The sequence below is a fragment of the Petromyzon marinus genome, chromosome 31 (genome assembly GCF_048934315.1).
Source record: "Petromyzon marinus isolate PM22_M1 ecotype Great Lakes invasive population chromosome 31, UKy_Petmar_22M1.pri1.0, whole genome shotgun sequence".
In the NCBI taxonomy this organism is placed as follows: Eukaryota; Metazoa; Chordata; class Hyperoartia; order Petromyzontiformes; family Petromyzontidae; genus Petromyzon; species Petromyzon marinus.
The window spans coordinates 5,505,888-5,525,803 of record NC_133697.1 but is presented as its reverse complement, the minus strand read 5'-3'; positions in this window follow the sequence as shown (position 1 = coordinate 5,525,803).

The window sequence follows — 19,916 nt, the reverse complement described above, 5'->3', positions numbered from 1 at the left end:
GGTGGCTCACTTAGAGCGCTGAGCCAAAACTGCTGAAGACGTGGTTTCGAATCCAGGTTTCAGCCACCTGGAATTAGGTGGATTAGATAATATTTTTTTGTATTTGTCTGTTTCAGAAGGAAGGGATAAATGAGGTGCTAGGCTACATTTCATTGGCTTCTTGCGATGGTACAGGCGTTATACAGAACAAGTCTACGTGACACAAGCGTGGTTACATACGTTGCTTCCCACACTACGGGAATAGGGAACTGGGAATAGGGAACTGGTTGAAAACGCAGAAAGCATTGGGTGGCAGGATGGCGTAGTGATAACACTTGTGCCTCACAGAAAAAAAGATCCTGGGAGCGATTCCTGACACAGGCGCCTTTCTGTTTGGATAAATTATTTACGTGTGACGATTGTATTGTTCTCCCCCTGTTCTGGATTGCATGGATTTTCTCTGGGACCTTCAATTTTCTTCCAGAGCTGAAAAAAAACATACAATATAACGAGTTTTGGCCAAACATCCCAAAGCTGACAATTAGCCAGCAAATGACTCAATTGGGATCACACACACACAGCAGCAGCAGCAGCAACATCGCCCCTCTACTGCGACAGCTTGGCAGGACCCTCTTTAAAAAAAAGTTGAGATTCAGTGAGGATTTCCTCGATAAACAAGAAATACAAATAATTATAGACGAAGTGGAGTGACTTGATTTCCTCAGCCCAGTCACCAACAACTGCACAAAAAATACGACAGCTTGTTAAATTTGTTCATAATAAAGGTTTTTGGGTTAGATCGCGTAAGTATAAATTTTGTCGTAACCCTCTGCTACCCGACACAGCCAATTAGTAAGGGATTTATATTCTTTGGTTCTTTCGGTAAAGTCACGTAGAATGAGAATAAAGTAATACATTGATAAAATAAAATAACACAATAATATTCTCACGACGTTTCGGCCACAACACAAGCGGCCTTCATCAGGTGAAGAATGAGAATAAACACTGTCCTACCAGACAGAGACTGTCTGGTAGGACAGTCTCGCCCCCTCACCTGATGAAGGCCGCTTGTGTTGTGGCCGAAACGTCGTGAGAATATTATTGTGTTATTTTATTTTATAAATGTATTACTTTATTCTCATTCTACGTGACTTTACCGAAAGAACCAAAGAATATGAATCCTTGCAGTCACGAAAGCTTTAAATCGAAAAGTAAGGGATTGGTCATGTAAACCAAAAGCCAAATAATTACCACTTCAGCCCACCGCTGTGTTGGAGAATAATTCCACAACATTTACAATTTGAGCAGTGCGACGTTCTGCTGGCAATTACATCCAGCATCATCGGGCCTTTTTCCAGAATAGTGAAGCAATCCACTTGCTGGTGGTCTTAACGAGCAGCAGGACGACGTCATCACCTGAACCCATCAGGTGCAGAGATCAGAGGCGGAGAAGGGGGGGGGGGCGGGGGGCTATTGTAATTAAATAATAGGTTCGTAATTAGTTCATTAGTATGTGATTCCTCTATAAGGAATTATAATTGTAAGATGTATTACTTAATAATACCTTTCCAGGCCGCACTACTTACGCGATCTAACCCAAAAAAACCTTTATTGTGAATAATATTGGTCGCGAAAGTGTACGTGTTAAACTTGTTAAATTTGGTTCTGCGCTTCAGTAACATAGAGACATTTCGGCTCTGAGAATTAATATCGGTTTGACTAAAATGCAACGGACATTTTTTTTTGGCACGGCGGGCGGTGAAGTGCCACCCCCCCCCCCCCGCCCCCCCATTGTATAGATGCGAAGCCACTGGAAGGGATCTCTAAGGTGGCTCCGTGACATCCACATCCTGCGGGCCGTTCTCTCGCACTGCTCCCATGATTATTCCGAACGGGGTAATTCATCTCGTAGCGCGGCGCCGGCCGATAGCGTATCCCCCACAATCGGGGATGCAATTGTTGAAAAACGGTGTTTTTAAAAAAATGCAGGCAGTGAGAGGTCACAGGGTCTGTGGAAAAAAAAAACAGATGCCAGGATAGAACAGATGACGGACGTGCGCTGTGGTCCGCTGGTTATAAAGAGATTAGGTTTAAGCAGCCGCTTAGTTTCGAATAACGATAATGAACGCTTGCGAATGAATTAGTTTCTCCCTAATGACTGTAATCCCTTAAAAAAATGCATGTAATCCCCACAGTTCGTATGAACGTACACAATTTAGTCAAACCGGAATGCAACCGTTCGGCGAGCTGCACTTCTCTGACCTGCTTTGAAATCATAAACCGATGGAATCAACACGGAAGGACCGCCCCGGCCAACCGCGACACCGAAAATACGAAATAAATCACGCGACGCAAGTCAAATGTTCACTTCCGATAGACGGAGCGCGGGGCGAATAATGTTGCGCTGCGTGGCATCCTTAAAGAAGACAAAAAACTCGCCTTGTTCACGGCCATGCCTTTGTGTTTTTGTTCAATAAATCACGCTGGCCCTGTCTTGTCTGATCAATATTTGACTCGCACTCAATATGTGTCGGTTTTCTTTGTACGGGGGGGGGGTGGGGAGGGGGGACGCAAGTGCTTTGTGTGTGTGCTGGTGGTCTTTTCTTCCACGTATGAACACGACGGGAGCAAAAATGTGGGACGCCGAAAGTTAAACAATGCCAGGGATTTGTTTGGATGTTGTTGTAAAACCGCAGCAAGTTCGCATCACTGCGATCCTAATGACGAAGCGGCCGGGGAAGAAGGATTGAGGCCCTGCCTGCAGTAAATATGAGCAATCATTTGTTTTGTTTTAAATGTCTCCCAGTGAGTTGCCTTTAATAAAAAAAAAATTATAACAAAAATATGAATGGAAACAATAATCAAAATGCCAATTATGAGGTGGCTGGTTGCTTGTGAGCCATGAAGCACTGCAGCCACCCTCATCGTTGTGTGAGTTATTGAAAGGCATGTGCCGTCTAGTGGCACGACGCACGCGAAAGTCATCGTCATCTCCTCATTAACAAAGTGTTCTGTTGCTATTAACGTCATTCTTTGACACTCAGTGTCACCCGATTGCAGTGTATTGGCAGTGCGTGGTCCGATTACTGGGACACTTTTATTCGTGGGCTTCCATAAATAATGTGTGCAAACAATAACCATCATCAATGTCGTCGTCATCATCATCATCATCTGCCACGCACAATCTACTTGCTGGATGAAACCTTTGGCCAAGCCGACACGGCAGCCACCACCTCTCACGATCCTGCAATGTAACGATCCACCGAGCGCCTCGCACACGAACTGATGCCGTCGCTCCGTCTCCTTGGTGGACGAGCTCACGGACGAGGCACACTGCTTCACCGTGACCGACGGGCACATTGAGCTATGACAATTAATGATAATTTGAACCTATCGTTAATCCACTCAGAATCAGAATCTTTATTTAGATTGGAGGTGGAATCCAATGAGCTATGAAGCTCCTTTTTTCACAGACGTCCGGTGTGGGCGGGTCAGCGAGTTACAACAGCAAACAACATAGTAACAAGGTAGGAATGCAAAATAGAGAAAAATGTAAGCAAGTCACTAAATATAAATATATACCTTACATTACAGGCACTTGTTTTACTTACAAACGAGTTAGGTTCCAGAGGTCTGTTCGTAAGTCGATTTGTTCGGAAGTCCACCTTTACTCCTGTCGATTCCAAACGCGATGTACGGCCTATAAGCTAAACACCAGGAATGGCTTTAAAAGTTGTATAATCTCCTGTAGATGTAGATGCCACTGGTTCTTCATTTTCTGCAGATGTAGATGCCACCACCGCCATCTATTACGCGGTGGTTCAACTTACGGACTCTCGATCCGAACAGGCAACTGGACATACGGACAGGTTTGTTCATATCTATGAAAGTTCGTAAGTCAAGCTTGGGCAAGACAGCAAAACAATAACAACAACACAGTCCCAGACCACACCCATATAACAACACACAGCAGTAGTCCCTTAATAAAACGGATCATTAACATTGAACTATCGATACCCAGGTATTGATCAAAGTTACAAATCACATTTGCAAATGTGACTGCCGATTCCAACATTAATCTTCACTGCTGGATAAAGCCCTCCCTCACGCCGTGTCAGTCATGTTGGCTGTTTGATCATACTGTACTTGATGAAAAATAAGAATTGGTTTTACCCTTTCTGGCCATAAAACAAGTGTTGACATTTGATTTGAAGCTTTAGTGACTGCAGGAATTACTCTTTAGTTCTGTGTGGAAATCTATTATTTATAAATTTAATAATAGCTTTCCATACAGCTCTCTCATTGACATGATAATTTATCTGCTCAAGCAGATCCACCTCTCTCTGCCCCCCACTCCTCTCTCTCTATTTAAGGCTTCGACACAGAGGCATTGGGTCTCTGTGTGTCTATGTTGTGTGTGTCTCTCTCTGTGTCTCTGTGTTCTCTCTCTCTGCTTGTGTATCTGTCTGTGTGTCTCCGTGTCTGTGTTTTGTCTCTCTCTCAATTTAAGTTCTGCCTGATGAGGGTTGCTTGTGTTGCAATCGAAACGTCGTATTATATTATTTAATTTATTTGATTTCTACTTGACTTTACCAAAAGAACCAAAGAGTAAGTTTTAAGATGTTCAAATACCAAATAGATACCTTTGGCAAGGCGTCAATTGTGCATTAACCACGCGAACACGTGTCAAAACGTGCAAACCAGCATGCTCTGACAACACTATGTAACACAATTTTTGTTCCTGGGTAGTAAGTGTTATTTCGTAATTTCTTACGCCTAAAAAGGTATAGAAAATGGCTACTAATCCCCATAAACTTTGCTTTTGTGACCAGGACAGTGATATTTTGAAATGTATCTATTTTCAATGAGAAAACTGGCGAATTTGTATATTTCGTTCACACAAAGTCAGAAAAAAACAACATAAGGCAGGGAAACTTGGTAAAACCGCCTTGGAGACCCATCAGGAATGCCACCATTTTGAAGTCTCCGATGACCTCCCAGCCGTACCCATCATACTTCAAGGCGTCCAGCAAGGTCTTGATGCTGTTGTAATCCTCTTTGAGGTGCACCGAGTGAGCCAGGGGAAGAGACGGGTACTTGTTACCATTATGGAGCAGCACGCTATGAGGCTCCTGGATGAGCTGTCAATGAAGAGGCGCCACTCATTCTGGTCACAGGCGATTCCGATCGCCTGTAACCAGAATGGTCACATTGTGGCAGAAGCAGAGCCCATATTAACGGGTGAAGAAGCTGCAAAAAGTTGGTGACGCTTCCTCTGACTTGCACACTTTCATCCAACAAGTTCCACTGCTTGAGCCTCGACGTCAAAAGCTCGGCATTGGACTTGGTGAAACCAAGATCTCTGATCAAGTCGTTGGTGTCTTTTTGGTTGGGGTAGTATGGGTTACTCTCCTCAGCTCCACCTCTGAAATTGCCATCTGGATAAACGTCTTCCTCGCTCTCTTACTTGCTGTTCTCTTCTAAAGACGGCTGCTCTCTCTCAGGAGGAGTGGGTACGGGGAGCTCATGGCAGTGTGGCACTGGGGCGATGGATGAAGGAAGTTCCGGATACGTGATAGCAGGTGCATTATTGCCAGTCTGCCGTTTGGAAGGGTCCACCATGCAGAAGTAGCAGGTGCTTGAGTGGTCAGTGGGTTCCTGCCAAATTCTTGGGATAGAAAACTGCATGACTCTCTTTTCCCCTCTGTACCATCCTACTGAAATACATTTATTTCACCCATGACTAATGTGTAATAGATTCTCGCAACATTTTTCATATATGATATCTTTTTTTCAATAACATTGAACATTTTTAAACATTTTAAAATTATAAACTTTTACAATTTTTAAAATTTTACCAAATTTAATAACATAACATTCCGAGCAACAATTGTCCATCTTACCTTCCAGAGTTTTTTTGCATTGCTAGCAGGTGAAATGAGGTGCCCAGGGTTTGTCTTGATCCTTGACAGGCATGCCGAAATATGCCTTCTAGGACTCACACATCTTAGCAGATGCTTCAACAGAGTACTTTTTCGCTCTTGTCTTGATAAATTGGCCGCAGACATAAGAAAATGCGTCTGCTGGATGCTTGCAGCCTCTTGAAAAATGCAGATATGTATCCACTTAGGCAGCTGGAACTAAACTGAACTGGTGGGCTTAAGGCCCCTGTATTTATACTTCTATTTATATTACTGGAAAGTTCTAGAAGTTACTCCAAGTTTACTCAGCACTGAATCTCTCTGGAATGTTCTGGAAAATAGGTACATAGGTACATTTCACAAAAGCAAAGTTTGCATGGAATAATAGCCATTTTCTGTGGCATAACACTTACTACCCAGGAACAAAACAAAAATTGTTACACAGTGTAATGTACGCATTGTCTTTCACACGGATTGGCCTACACCAGAGACAGCCTTCTTTATGGCCTTGACTCACCACCAGTGTTAGACCAGAGAACGCCAAAAGGCGAACAGTCAAAAGGACAATAAAAGTGTCAGAACCACTCAATGCTCGGGTCGAGCAGTTATATCAATGGTATACCTCTTTTTTTCCAGTATCCAAAATGATGAAAAATCGGGTCGGTGAAGTTTCGAGGCGCCTTGGATACGGTTAAAAAATCACTCGCCACTGACGTTAGCCGTGGCCAGTCATCGAATTATTTCGGGTTCGCCGGGTTCGGAGCAAGCTGCACGCTGCCACCTCTCCCCACAATCGCGCACGTTCGGAGGGAGACACCGCAAACGACAACCCCACGTAGCGCGCCTTAGCTCCTTTACGGGCCATGCGGACTCTTCTCAGCTGCGGCAGTCACTTGAAGATTGCCGTCAGAATTGCGTTGCCAATTTGAGGTCTGTATTTTGGCAACGGGGGGCAAGGAACAAAAATGATGCATACCGCTCGCTTTTGCCCGTACGAGCCGCACAGGAAGCAGTTTTGCCATTGTACGCCGTACGAGGCATCGCCCCCACCCATCCTCCGCCCCACCCACACCACCCACCTCCGCCTCACCCCCCCCGTTTGAGGTTGCTCATTCAGCCGGGGGCATTATTCTCAATGTGCCAACTCACTCATGCTAGCAGCTCACTTGTCGGTCATTAGACTGCGCGAGTGCTAATGGAGGGACTCCGTTACCTTGCACGATGTAGCTCATGTTCTCTGTTATTTCATTCCACGCTTCTCTAGTTAATCACCATCAACCATGATCAATCCACTGCTCGATGAGGACTGTCTACAATTTGCCGCCTTCCTTTGTGATCCTGCGATGTAACAGTTCACCCGCGATCACCTCCTTTAGTACTCGCGTGAGTACCGGCAGAAGAGCCTCCATGGGAGGGAACTCGAGAGGGTGCTTGGTCTACTCTTCCACGTTGGCCAGACGTACTGGCAGAGGTAAACGTTGCCACGCCTTGCCCCACCGCGTGCGATCTGCCGATCGACGAAAATGCAGCCATGACAAAGTATTATGAATAAAATACAACACCGCCTGGATGGTGCTCATGAAGGAAGACTCCGGGTTATTGTGAGATGATGGCTAAGAGGAGGGATATTGGATTTTTGTTTTGCTTTCGGCAAAGGAGGGTGAGAGAAGTTTATTGCAGTATGATATGGGGGGGGGGGGGGGGGGTGGGTGGCAGGAGAGCGAAAACTTCAGAACCACAATCGGGGTGAGAATTATAACAAACACTCGGAGAGATAGCGACACTCACGGGGTGGAGGAAAATGAGAAGGCGTTGATCCTGGGACTTAACCTGGGAAAGGGTCTCAACTGGATGAACGACCGGTGGAATTAAATTAGAATAAACTCATAATAATAATCATCGGAAGGCGAAATGCCGATTCGACTTACTGCGGTTAACCCATTCATGCCGCTGCGTGGACAGAGGCAATCGGGGGAGGGGGGGGTGAAACTTCCTGCGGACATTTGGATTTGCGAGTGCTAACCGTTAGACAAGGGCAGCTCCCTCGTCATTGTAGGCCATTAAATATCACAACTTTATTTTAACGTCATCGTCGGTTTGTCTTTGACGGGAACGTAATGCACCGTAAGCCATTTGTCCGCTTCAGAATATTTGGTGGCGTCGTGGCGTAATATTTGGAAGCCTTCTCGATCCATCACTCGCTTCGATGACAGAGACTCCTCTACTTAGGAACATTCAACTTATAACTTTCAGAGATACGAACAAACCTGTCCGTTTGTCAAGTTGCCTGTTCGGACTGAGAGTCATAAGGTCAACCGCCGTGCAACAGATGGTAGTGGTGGCATCTACAACTACATAATGTGAAGAACCAGTAACATCTACATCTGCAGAACATTAAGAACCAGTGGCATCTACATCTACAGGAGATTGCACAACTATTAAAGCCATTTCCGTGTTTAGTATACACGTCGTACAACATGTTCGGAATCGACAGGAGCAAATTTGGACTTACGAAGAAATCGATTTACGAACAAACTTATAGAACCTAACTCGTTCGTAAGTAGAGGGGTCCCTGTATCAGGCAGCTGAGCTCCCAGCGATCTGTCGCGCACCACCTAAATCCGTCTCCTCGCCGCTAATCGTCCCCTGCTGCCGATGATCCACCACAATCATATACCAGGGCCATGTCTGTCTCTACACCAGCCATGTCCCAGAGTCCCATTCGTCTACGGATGGGTTGATTTCTGACGCCGCGGTCTGCTTCTCTCCCGTAATATTTCTGACACGGGCATTCGTCTTCTTTTCCATCTCGGAGATACGCCAGAGTCTTTTGCAGCGCCGAGTCTCAAAAGCTTCCGTTTACTTTTTGTCAGCGCCATTAATTTCCCACGATTCGCATCGACCCACGAGTTGCTGTGGAAAAACAAAACAAAATTACTCTTGAGCCAGTTGAGCTTTTATATAATTCAAGATGCTACTGCTTTTTTGTTTCAGTCTTTCGTCAGGCCACGATTGAGCGAATCACTCCCCGAGTCTTTGCTCACCCGTTGTGTTCGCTTTGAAGCCGTGCCGCGCGTTCTTCGGCACGGTGTCCGACGTCCCATTCCGCGTGCCGTGCGGAGCACGTGGACGGCTGACATTAAAGCCCGGTGTGCCAGCCGGCATCCTCGTGACGACGGTCACGTCCCCCATCCGGCAGTATTGAACACACTTGAGCAGTCTGTGAAGCACACGATCGACGCGTGATTTGCGCTCCATACATTCTCCAATGATGTGATGAAATGTTCCGCGATTCGTTTCCGCGTGCGTGCGTGCTGCCCCTTTCTGAAACTAAAAGCTCAACGCATTCCTCAGCAGCATAGCCCCTGAAAGGACACCGTATTTAATAGCCATCCCGCATAGCACATCACCGTGATGTGTTTTCTTTTCGATGCCACATTACCGCGGTTGTAGTCACCTTGACATGTAGCTGAGGCTGAGAAGATGCATTTCTTGCCATTTGGATGAAATAAACTCTGTGGATATTAAACAAAGCCACAGATTTAGGAATAGGTTTTACCCTTTTAAAAAATAAAAATAAAGCCACAGATTCCCCGTAAAATAGCCTTCACCAGACTGTTGGGGTAAGTGCTGTTAGCGAGCACCTATGAAAGCTAGCATGGCACACGAAGCGGTGGATGGCCAGCACCATGTCCGGACGCATTTGCCTTCCCTGTGGCAATGTTTATACACCGTACCAGGTCGTTATTTGAGTCTGAGTCGACCTAGGGGAGGCCCAGGACCGGTTCAGCTAATCGTCACTGGGTCTTGGCTGTGAGCGGAAATCGAACTCGGGTCGCCGGGGTTCGTAGCGCAGCGTAGCGCTGATCGCTACACCACCGCTGCCATGCAGATACACAAAGAAAAAGTTCCCCCTACAGCCTTCCATAGATTGTCGGGTCAAGTGCTGATGGCGACCACCTATTGATAAGGCAGCCACTCCGCATGAGCGGGGTGCCGATGTTTGCACAATGTACCCAATACCCATTTTAGGTTGAGTTGACGGTGGCGATATGTTTACTCCCTGAGCTGGTATACATAAGGGTTGAGGGTTCGATCCCGACACCGACGCCTGCATATTTGGAGATTTCATGTTCTCCCCATGGTCGCGTGCATTTTTCTCCAGGTCTTCCAGTTTATTCTCTCCATTTTAAGAATCAACATGCTGTACATGTCCACGTGATCTTCCGCGTCGTTAGGCTATCATTTGTTGCCAAGACGCTTCTGAAAAAGAGCTCTATAGCTCAGGTGGCTTTACCCGGTAAACTAAAAATATCTTAGTTTAGTTTTAGGTGGTTCAGAATCAGTTCATTGCTCACCGCTGCTGGAGCAAAACGGACTGGATGGTGCTTCAAGATGTACTGCATGGGAGACGCAGCGTGAATAATAAATGATCGTGAAAATTATGGTGTTAGCGATGGCCTGAAATTGAACCGAGGACACGGGGCTCATACCGCAACGTGCCAACCGCAGCGCCACTGCCGCTCCGCACCAAATGCACATTGGCTGTAATCAAGGCTTATTTTCTCACGAGATATTTTTCAGTAACTCTGCTCAACTTGCTTGAGGAGTAGGAGTTATTGGTCTAAGACACTACGACGAGAGTGCAAGGCGTGCCGATCCATAATAATCCAATGGGTGTTTTTACCCTAATTTGAGTACTGTCCGAATTTTCCAGGTTATAAATAATATTCCCAAACTGCTTAATTGTCACACACAAAGCAATCATCACCCCTCCCCCCCTAACCCTCCTGAAAAAAAAGTCGTGAGACTCGATGAGGCTCTCTTGGGTAAACAATCGTAAAATTAAGAATACAATAACAAGGACATCTGTTAACCCTGGGAACGATTTACGCAGGTATCTTTTTCCACGACATCGCACACACACACGGCAACACACGCACACCACCACACACGCACACCACCACACACGCACACCACCACACACGCACACCACCACACACACACACCACCACGCGCACACCACCACACACGCATCACCACACACGCACACCACACACACACACACCACCACGCGCACACCACCACACACGCATCACCACACACACACACCACCACACACACACCATCACATACGCACACCACGACACACACACACCCCGCAGCAGTAGGGCCCATTCATTTAGTAGGGACGCAAAAATCTGTGAAAACTTGACCCCTCCCCCCCTCCCTGTACGCACGCGGACTTTTTACACCCCCCTCGCCTGCGCACGTACGCCTGACGCACCCCCCCTCCCCCCCCCAGAATCCCATAGAACGGCCGATATTTAATCCACGCAGAAACGATCAAGGATTAATAATATTAACGCCGGACTATCTAACTCATTTGAAGGCCAATGTAGACAAATTATTATCGAGGCTTCACCACCCCCCCCCCCCCCCCCATTTCCTATGCGTACGTATATTGTCAGTAGATCCCCCATACGCAAGCGTACGCATTTGGGTTAACCTCCCCCCTCCATGCGTACGTACTAAATGGATGGCCACACATCACGAGCACGACATCAGGCGAGATGGATGTGGCCGGGCGCCAAAACAATTCCCGGAACAGCGTTCCGGGACCGTTCCGGCTGAAATTAAACGGCGGTGGCACTTTCTGCTGGGCCCCGATCTATCCCCTTGGTTTCAACGAAAACGTCTTTTGACAGCGCAGAAGCCGGGGCGGCAGCGGAAGGGGCACTCTTTGACGTGATGGGCTGGGACGAGCAGGGAATTTCAATTGGGCTTTGTGTGAGACGAACAGGGGGGGGGGTGAATGCGTTCGGGGCTAAAGAGTTGCAGAGAAGTGCCGCTAACGATGTCACGCACTCTCTCTCTCTCTATTTCCAGCCCTCCGCGTTTCCTTACGTAACGGCGTTAGGACAACCGTGATAAATGACCGAGGTGTTCCTGAATTGCGTTGCGTTAACCCCACACGCTTCTGCCACCCAGATTACTTCAACACACACCCAGTGTGGCTTCCCGCACACGTAGGCAGAGAGATAAGTAAGGGAGGAAAAACAATTCCCAACTCCCACACGGCCGAAGACAAAATAAATACTTCGAGGCAGCTGCTGGATATTGAAACAGTTTAATACCGGAACGCCACGCTGGTGTGCATTGCGACATTACCGAAAGCAATCAAGGATGTTTCTACTCCGGTTGGCACAGTTCTGGCAAACAAACAAAAAAGATACTGACGAGTCACTTTACAACAGGGCCACCTTGTGCTCAATTATTTCAGTGACACCCCCCCCCCCGTCTCCACAGAGCCTCTGCTCTGTGTGTGCGGCTGACGTTAATGTAGACCAGTGGTGGTTCTTAACCTGGGGGGCACGCACCCCTGGAGGTGCGAGATTCCCTTTCTGGGGGTGCGAGGCATGGCCAGATTTCTATTCGAAGGTAAATAATCGAAACACAAATTTAGCACGAGCAAGGTAAGTACAACTTTGGGTTATTTTCATCAAGCCTATGTATGTATGAACATTGTACATTTCTGTAACGATTGAAAACCAAAGGGGTGCAAAAATCTGCAGTAAAGGTTTAAGCATCACTGGTGTAGAGCAACACAAAAAACTTATGGCAGAACCCCCGGGGTCCCGAATGGACGGAAGTCAAAATCGTAATCAATGAATATAATTTATTTTGGCAACTCCGTCCAACCGCGCACATAAACGCCGCGACCCACCAGAAATCAATCCTCGCGTTCTTAACCAAGCACCCGTCGTTGGCAAAATTGCCGTTGTCATAAACAAAACTTTGAAAATTTGATTAGCGCATCGTGTAGAGCTCGTCGAGAGGAATAGATTGCCGTATGGTTCGCCTTCAACAGACATAAAATGACGTCGCAACGCAATTTATGCGATAGCCGGGGGCTTATGGGACCCCGGGGTCCCAACATAAGGTTCAAGTGTCATTTCACATGGAGGCGGTCGTTGAGCCCAGATGCTTGCGTGAGGAGGAGGAGCGGCGTGGTGCATCATCGCCGTGGTGACGCTTCCTCCTTCCTTCTTTGCAAATCGGGCATTGAGTCGTCATAAGTTCCACGGTTCTGTTATAGGTGACCACAGTCTTCTACACACTGACCAGAGAGTTTTTTTGTTTTTATTTTCAAATTTGTGCATCATCATTATTAAAGTTTGTGCGAATGTGGTTTAGGGTTGCGACCTTATAAGCTTGAGGGTGGAAGATCGAAGGCAGGGATCTTCTGCGTCGTCAGGGCTTTCACGAAGTCGTTGTGACCTCTTGTTTGTTTCTGACTTCTCCTGCAGAGCCCTTAGGGGTTCAAGGGACTTTTCCTCCGTTGTGTTTTTCGGTGCCGTGTCGCTCGGCACAATGGGAGCTTCCTCCCACTCACTGAAGCTTCTTCAGTTCTTCACGTCCCGAAGAAGCTCGCAACACGTGGCCAGAAACGTCGGACATCCTGCCAAACAGCATGCGATGGGTACATCCGAAAGCAAAAAGGGAGCCACGGTTTCGAGAAGTGAACTCCCTCGCCTGGTATACTAGAGGTCGTGGGTTAAGTCCTGATCGTGAAGCCTGTTGTATATTTAGAGTTTGCGTGTCTCTCTCCCAGTGGTCACGTGGATTTTCCTCCAGGTCCTCCGGTTTTTTCCTCCATATTTTAGAATCAACGTGCGTTTTAGAGTAATTTGGCTGCTATTAATGTCCACGTGATAAGCCACTTCCTTTAGCTATCATTTGTGGCTAGGTCGCTTCTAAAAAAGAGCTATATAGCTCAGTGGGCCTTACCTGGTACAATAAAAAATATAATTACATTGGAGAATTACACAGATGCACAACTGCAAAGCACTTCTATGGAAGTAGGTCACGACACATTTATAAATAAACGCGATCTAACCCAAAAACCGTTATTATGAATAATATTGGTCGCGAAAGCCTACGTGTTAAACTGACTAACCTCTATGGGGAGGATACTTTTCTTAAAACCAGAAAATTGGAGAAGCTTCGCATTAAGCGGATGAAATTGATATCTTCACTGGCGTTCCTCAAAAGGTGCAGAGATTCAAAGGTAATACCAAACGCAGTTAAAATAACACATCACATAAAGTCTTCTAAAGCTAACCAAATACTACACAAAGCTAGCGAATTATTATTAATAGAGAGAATACAGCACAATAGGAGTGAATTATCTTACATTTCGGAATCGCTAAAGCAGTTACACTTAGATATAAGCAATAGTGTATCTATGCATTATTGGAATATAATCGATAACATAACACAACAATCGGCTGATAATGTGTTTAAACTAACAAAAACTAACCAAATTAATAAATGTTCTAGACTACATAATAAACAAATCCCTACTGAAAACCAAAAATTTAAAAACAAAACTGTACTGAACTTGACTAACACTGTATTAACCGGTGACATGGTCTCTATCCTTTCTAAAGGCCTTAACTTTGCCGTTACCCCACGGACAATTACAGTCGATGAGATAATTGCTGAGGTAGAATCAGCAGTTAGACTCCTTCCACATAATGAGGCAGAGATGACTAGACATGAGGTTGCTAAAATAATTGAGAATAGCAAAGTTCCAAAAGTAAATATTAGCTCTAACGAGGCAAAAGCCTTAAGAGAGCTACGTGTAAATAAGGATATCCATATCCTAGCAGCTGATAAATGCCGCACTACTGTAGTGATGTCACGAGCCGATTATGATAATAAAATTAGAAATTTACTAGAGGAAAGTACCTACATTAAAATTAAACGAGATCCAACTAATACTTTAGAACGTAAGACCACTGCAATAATTGCAAATTCATTAATCCCTAAAAATGAGCAATACCTAATTAAGCCAAGGGCCTCAAAACCACCTAGACTCTATGGGCTACCAAAGATTCATAAAATCGGCTTCCCATTACGGCCCATAGTCAGTACAATTGGCTCTGCCACATATCAATTAGCAAAATATATAACCAAACAAATACAGCCCTACATCGGTAAGACATCTTCATTCATAAAAAAATCAGAACATCTTGTGAATGTGATAAAAGATATTAAACTTACTCCTGATGATATTCTGGTAAGTTTTGATGTGATTTCTCTATTCACTAAGGTTCCAGTGGACGAATCGCTTAAATTACTTGATACACTAGTAAAGAATACCGGTTTACCAAAAGATATTCCGAAACCTGCTGGCCATTTTTAAAATAACACTTACTTCTTATGGAGAGGGGATTTCTTTAAACAAAAGGAAGGAGCAGCAATGGGTTCTCCTTTATCCCCTGCTATAGCAAATTTGTACATGGAAAACTTTGAAATAAGAGCACTTGCCTCGAGCACATTAAAACCATCCTTTTGGTTTAGATATGTGGATGACACTTTGGTTGTCTGGCCACATGGTAAAGATACACTTAATGATTTTCTAAATCATCTCAATGCACAAAACCCGGCCATCCAGTTCACCATGGAAATGGAGGTGAATAACACACTCCCATTCCTAGATATTTTGCTTGGACATGGCCTAAACGGTAAAATAACACACAGCGTTTACAGAAAGCAAACGCACACTGATGCCTATCTGAATGCAGAATCACATCATCATCCAGCTCAGAAATCCTCTCTTATCAAGACGCTCATACATCGGGCTAAAACAGTGTCAGATGGTGAGAGTCTAGTGAGAGAGATTAAACACGTTAAAGACGCACTACAACAGAATGGCTACAATAATGCTCAAATTAACAGATCACTGAATGCCAAATCACGATCGCAAAGCAATACTGCTGAAATCGACCAGATTGTTAAAACAATAAAAATTCCATATATCTCAGGAGTAACTGACAAATTAGCCCGTGTTTTGCAAAAGCAAAACATTACAGTAAGATTTGGTACAGTACACAAAATTCAAAAACTAGTATCTTGCACTAAAGACGCATTACCTAAACTATCAACAGAAGGTGTATATCGGATTAATTGTTCATGTGGCAGCTGCTACATTGGGCAGACGGGACGTAACATCAGTGTAAGACTAAAAGAACATCAGAAAAATATTAAATTATCTCAAACACAACTGTCGGCAGTGGCAGAACATGCTTGTCAACAAGGACACTCAAATGATTTTGACAATGTTGCAGTGGTGTGTAAAACTAATGATTACTGGCAAAGACTAATTAGAGAATGCATTGAAATTGAGAGGAACAAGAATAACTTTAATCGCTCTGACAACTACCGGCTTAGTGCGGCCTGGAAGCGTATTATTAAATAATACACATTACATTTTGATTTAAATAATTACTAATCTACAACTCATTACTAATCATAACCAATGACTGATTACTAATCGATTATATAATTACAATACCCCCCCCCCCTCCGCCTCTAATCACTGCACCTGATATGAGTTAAGTGATGATGTCACCCTGCTGCTCTATAAAAAACCGGGAGCAAGCGAGGGCTTTACCATTCTGGCTAATTGCCTGATGATGCTGGATGTATTTACCAGCGAAACGTCGTACTCAAACTGTAAATGTGGATTCACTCTTCAACACACCGGTGGGCTAAAGTAGTGAATTATTTGTCTTTTGTCAACGTGACACTTTTTTGCTGATTGGCCGTGTCGGGTGGTGGAGGGTTACGACACATTTATAAATAAACGCGATCTAACCCAAAAACCGTTATTATGAGGTCAATTGACTTTTTGTTGAAAATCCCGAAAGTTGCCGCGATCTTTTTTTCTCTTTTCTCATTCCCAGTGCTTCTCTTTACCATGCAATGCTCAATCTTCAGCTGCAGGACATTGATACTGCTCAGAAACGTCACTGTAGCGCTGCACCGTCTGCCCTTGTGCAAGAAACATCATGTTCACTGATGCAAAATAAAAGTCACATCTCTTTAAGACCATTTAACACACTTTACAGAAATTGTTTGTAATAATAATCATCGCCAAAATCATCATTGGACACGGTCAATTCTCTGCTGGATGCAACTGGAAGGTTGAAAGTTAAAGTGACGGTTTGGGGGCCGACACAGCCCTTCATTTCTCCAGGGTCGAAAAAATGTGTACTACTTTGTGGGAAATTAATAGTGGTTGTCCTCTGAAGCCACTCCTTCTATAGGAATTGGAAATGTCCATCACTGTCCCGGAAATGTAAACACGATGATACATGCATCATCCCCGCTTGGGCAGTAAATCACGTTTCCTTTAATCTGTTCTCAGAATAGTTGCTTCAAACCCTAAGCAATTAGACGGCGCCCATCCTCCTGCTTAGAGGGGATGAGCGTGTTCATGCGGTAATTCCATGTTCCTATGGTCGGATAAAGTCTATCCATAGAACATCCACAGTTGAGTTCCCCCATAAAGTAGTGCTAATATTATCAACCCCGAAGAGATGCTGGGCTAATTTAATCCCCAGCCAGGTATCAAACTCGCAACCTTGCGATTGCCAGCCGCTCGCTCTGCTGCTGAACCATCTGGCCGGCGTTTGTTTGAAATTCAGTCTCGTATTTTGTTAAGGTACTCGCCTCCTAGAATGTTTGTGTGAAGCATAGAGCGGCTGTTTCTTTGACATTGTTGATCTTCAATCATGACGTTGAATTCAGCAAGGATTTGTTGTCAGAACGAAAGAGATGGATATTTTTTTTTCCCATTCGCAACTGCAAAGCAATGGCTCCCAGTTGGTTGGTTAAATTGACATTTTGGAATACAATATGTTGGAGGAAATATACCGAATGTGTGAAAGGTTGGCGTCTAGATTTACGATAAAAGTATTGGGCTTCCGAGTGAACGGACGCTGCTGCTCGTCTTACTTTGCTGAAGGTTAATGTTCGCTTAAATGGTAAAAGTGCAGCCCTGAAATGTCTTGCTTGAACCAGTGCTGGAGGAGAGCCCTCCAACAATACCCCTCCAGGACCTAAGTCCTCGATGCTTCGCAGATATATTCGAAGAGGTGACGTGCTGAGGCTTTACCCCCCCCCCCCCACCCCCCAGGGCACGTGATCTGCCGATCGACAAACTGCGTTGCACACACTCATGCTGCTGAGTGGACAGAGACAGGGCAATTCACTGGCACCCTTGTTTGGTTCAACTGCCGCGCCGAGAGAGATCGAACGTGGAGTCGTCGACCTCTGGATTGCAAAACCGCAAATGCAGCCCAAAACCTGCCACGATTACCTCTGTTGACGCACAAACCACACAACATCCCTTGGGGAGGGGGTTTTGCGGTCGACTGCAAAATGTTTATGTAAATAAGTAATATATATACGCGGCTTGTATTGAATTCATAATGTTGATACGTCCGTTTTGGAGCGACGACTTGTTAAATTTTGTAACGGCTTTGCGAATCGGTAGTGGACACTGGGCACGAAATAAAAACAATTCTAGATTTAAAGCTTTCGTGACTGCAAGGATCCATACTCTTTGGTTATATTGGGTAAAGTCACGTAGGTAAAAAATAAAATAACAAAAATCACGACGTTTCGGCCACAACACAAGCGGCCTTCATAGGTGAAGGGACGAGACTGTCTGGAGGACAGCGCTGGAGTGAAAAAAGCCACGCTCAGATCACGACCTTTAAGCTGTGTGAGAAGAAACAAAGCGCCTTGACAAAGGAATTAGCATATAATTTAGCATTGAAATGGCTGAGTGATTAGCTTGTTACTGGTTACAGAAATGGCTATGTTAAAGTTAAAGCATACACATCCGCAAAGGCACCCCTTGACAAAGGAATTAGCATAGAATTTAGCATTGAAATAGCTAAGTTAAAGTATACACATCCGCAGAGGCACCCCTTGACAAAGGAATTAGCATAGAATTTAGCATTGAAATAGCTGAGTGATTAGCTTGTAACAGGTCACAGAAATAGCTATGTTAAAGTCAGATCATATACATTCACCGAGGCACCTAGTACAAATCAAACAGGAGAATTTAGCGAAACACAACCACGCTCAGACCGCGGACCTTTAAGTTGTGTGCGAGCAAACAAGGTGTCCTGACAAAGAAATTAGCATAAAATTAGCATTTGATTGGCCGATTTTAGAAAAGAGGTGGTGTACGTGCCGGTGGACTTGCCATTTGGCGCGGGGGGGGGGGGGGGAGTTTACCTATTTATGGTGTGAAAAGGGAATTTATAAGAGCTGCGAAAGTTTTTTTTTCACTCCAGCGCTGTCCTCCAGAAAGTCTCGTCCCTTCACCTGATGAAGGCCGCTTGTGTTGTGGCCGAAACGTCGTGATTTTTGTTATTTTATTTTTTACCTACGTGACTTTACCCAATAGAACCAAAGAGAAATAAAAACAGTTGCGAACGGCGCATTCTTTTTTTCTTTCGCAAAAGCGTGCCACCGGAAAGCAGCGTGAATCGTCCCTTTCTTTGCCCTCTACGTGGCGGACACATACAGCGTTGATCCGCCGGAATCAAACGCCGGCGAGCCTCTCCGCTTCGTGCATCCGATTGAAAATGTCACGGCCGTCGCTCCCTCGCCGAACGAACGTGTTTGGGTGCGGTGGGGGGGGAGGAGACGCGGAGGATTTCAACAAAATGTCGAATAAGAAGAGAAACAACCAATTGATAGGGTCACGTTGCGGAAACTTGGAAGCCCTTTCCGCTAAAACGTTGCCATTTCGTGAGGAAAAACCCGACGGTAATACTGTAGGGTGGTGTAGGAACGCGTGGATCGCGAGGTTAGATACATCACCGCCGACCCTTAGGAAAAGCAACATTAGCAACGTGCCCAAAGGAAACACGTTTACAATGGGTGGGTGTGTGACCCAGCATCGGCAAAGGGGGCAAGGCAATGGAACAAATGCCGCAAATCTACATCGGCGCAACTCCTCGCCAAAATTTTTCACGACGCCGTTAAAACGTTGTTACATAAGAGGCCGTCTCTCCCGCCGCGTTGAGGACTGCGGTCTGTCCGTCACAACGACCTGTTCCATCCCCTGCTCGCCGTGTTCAAACCACCACGAACCACCACGCAGGGCAGGTCACAACCATTCTCTTCCTGCTTGTACCCTCCCAC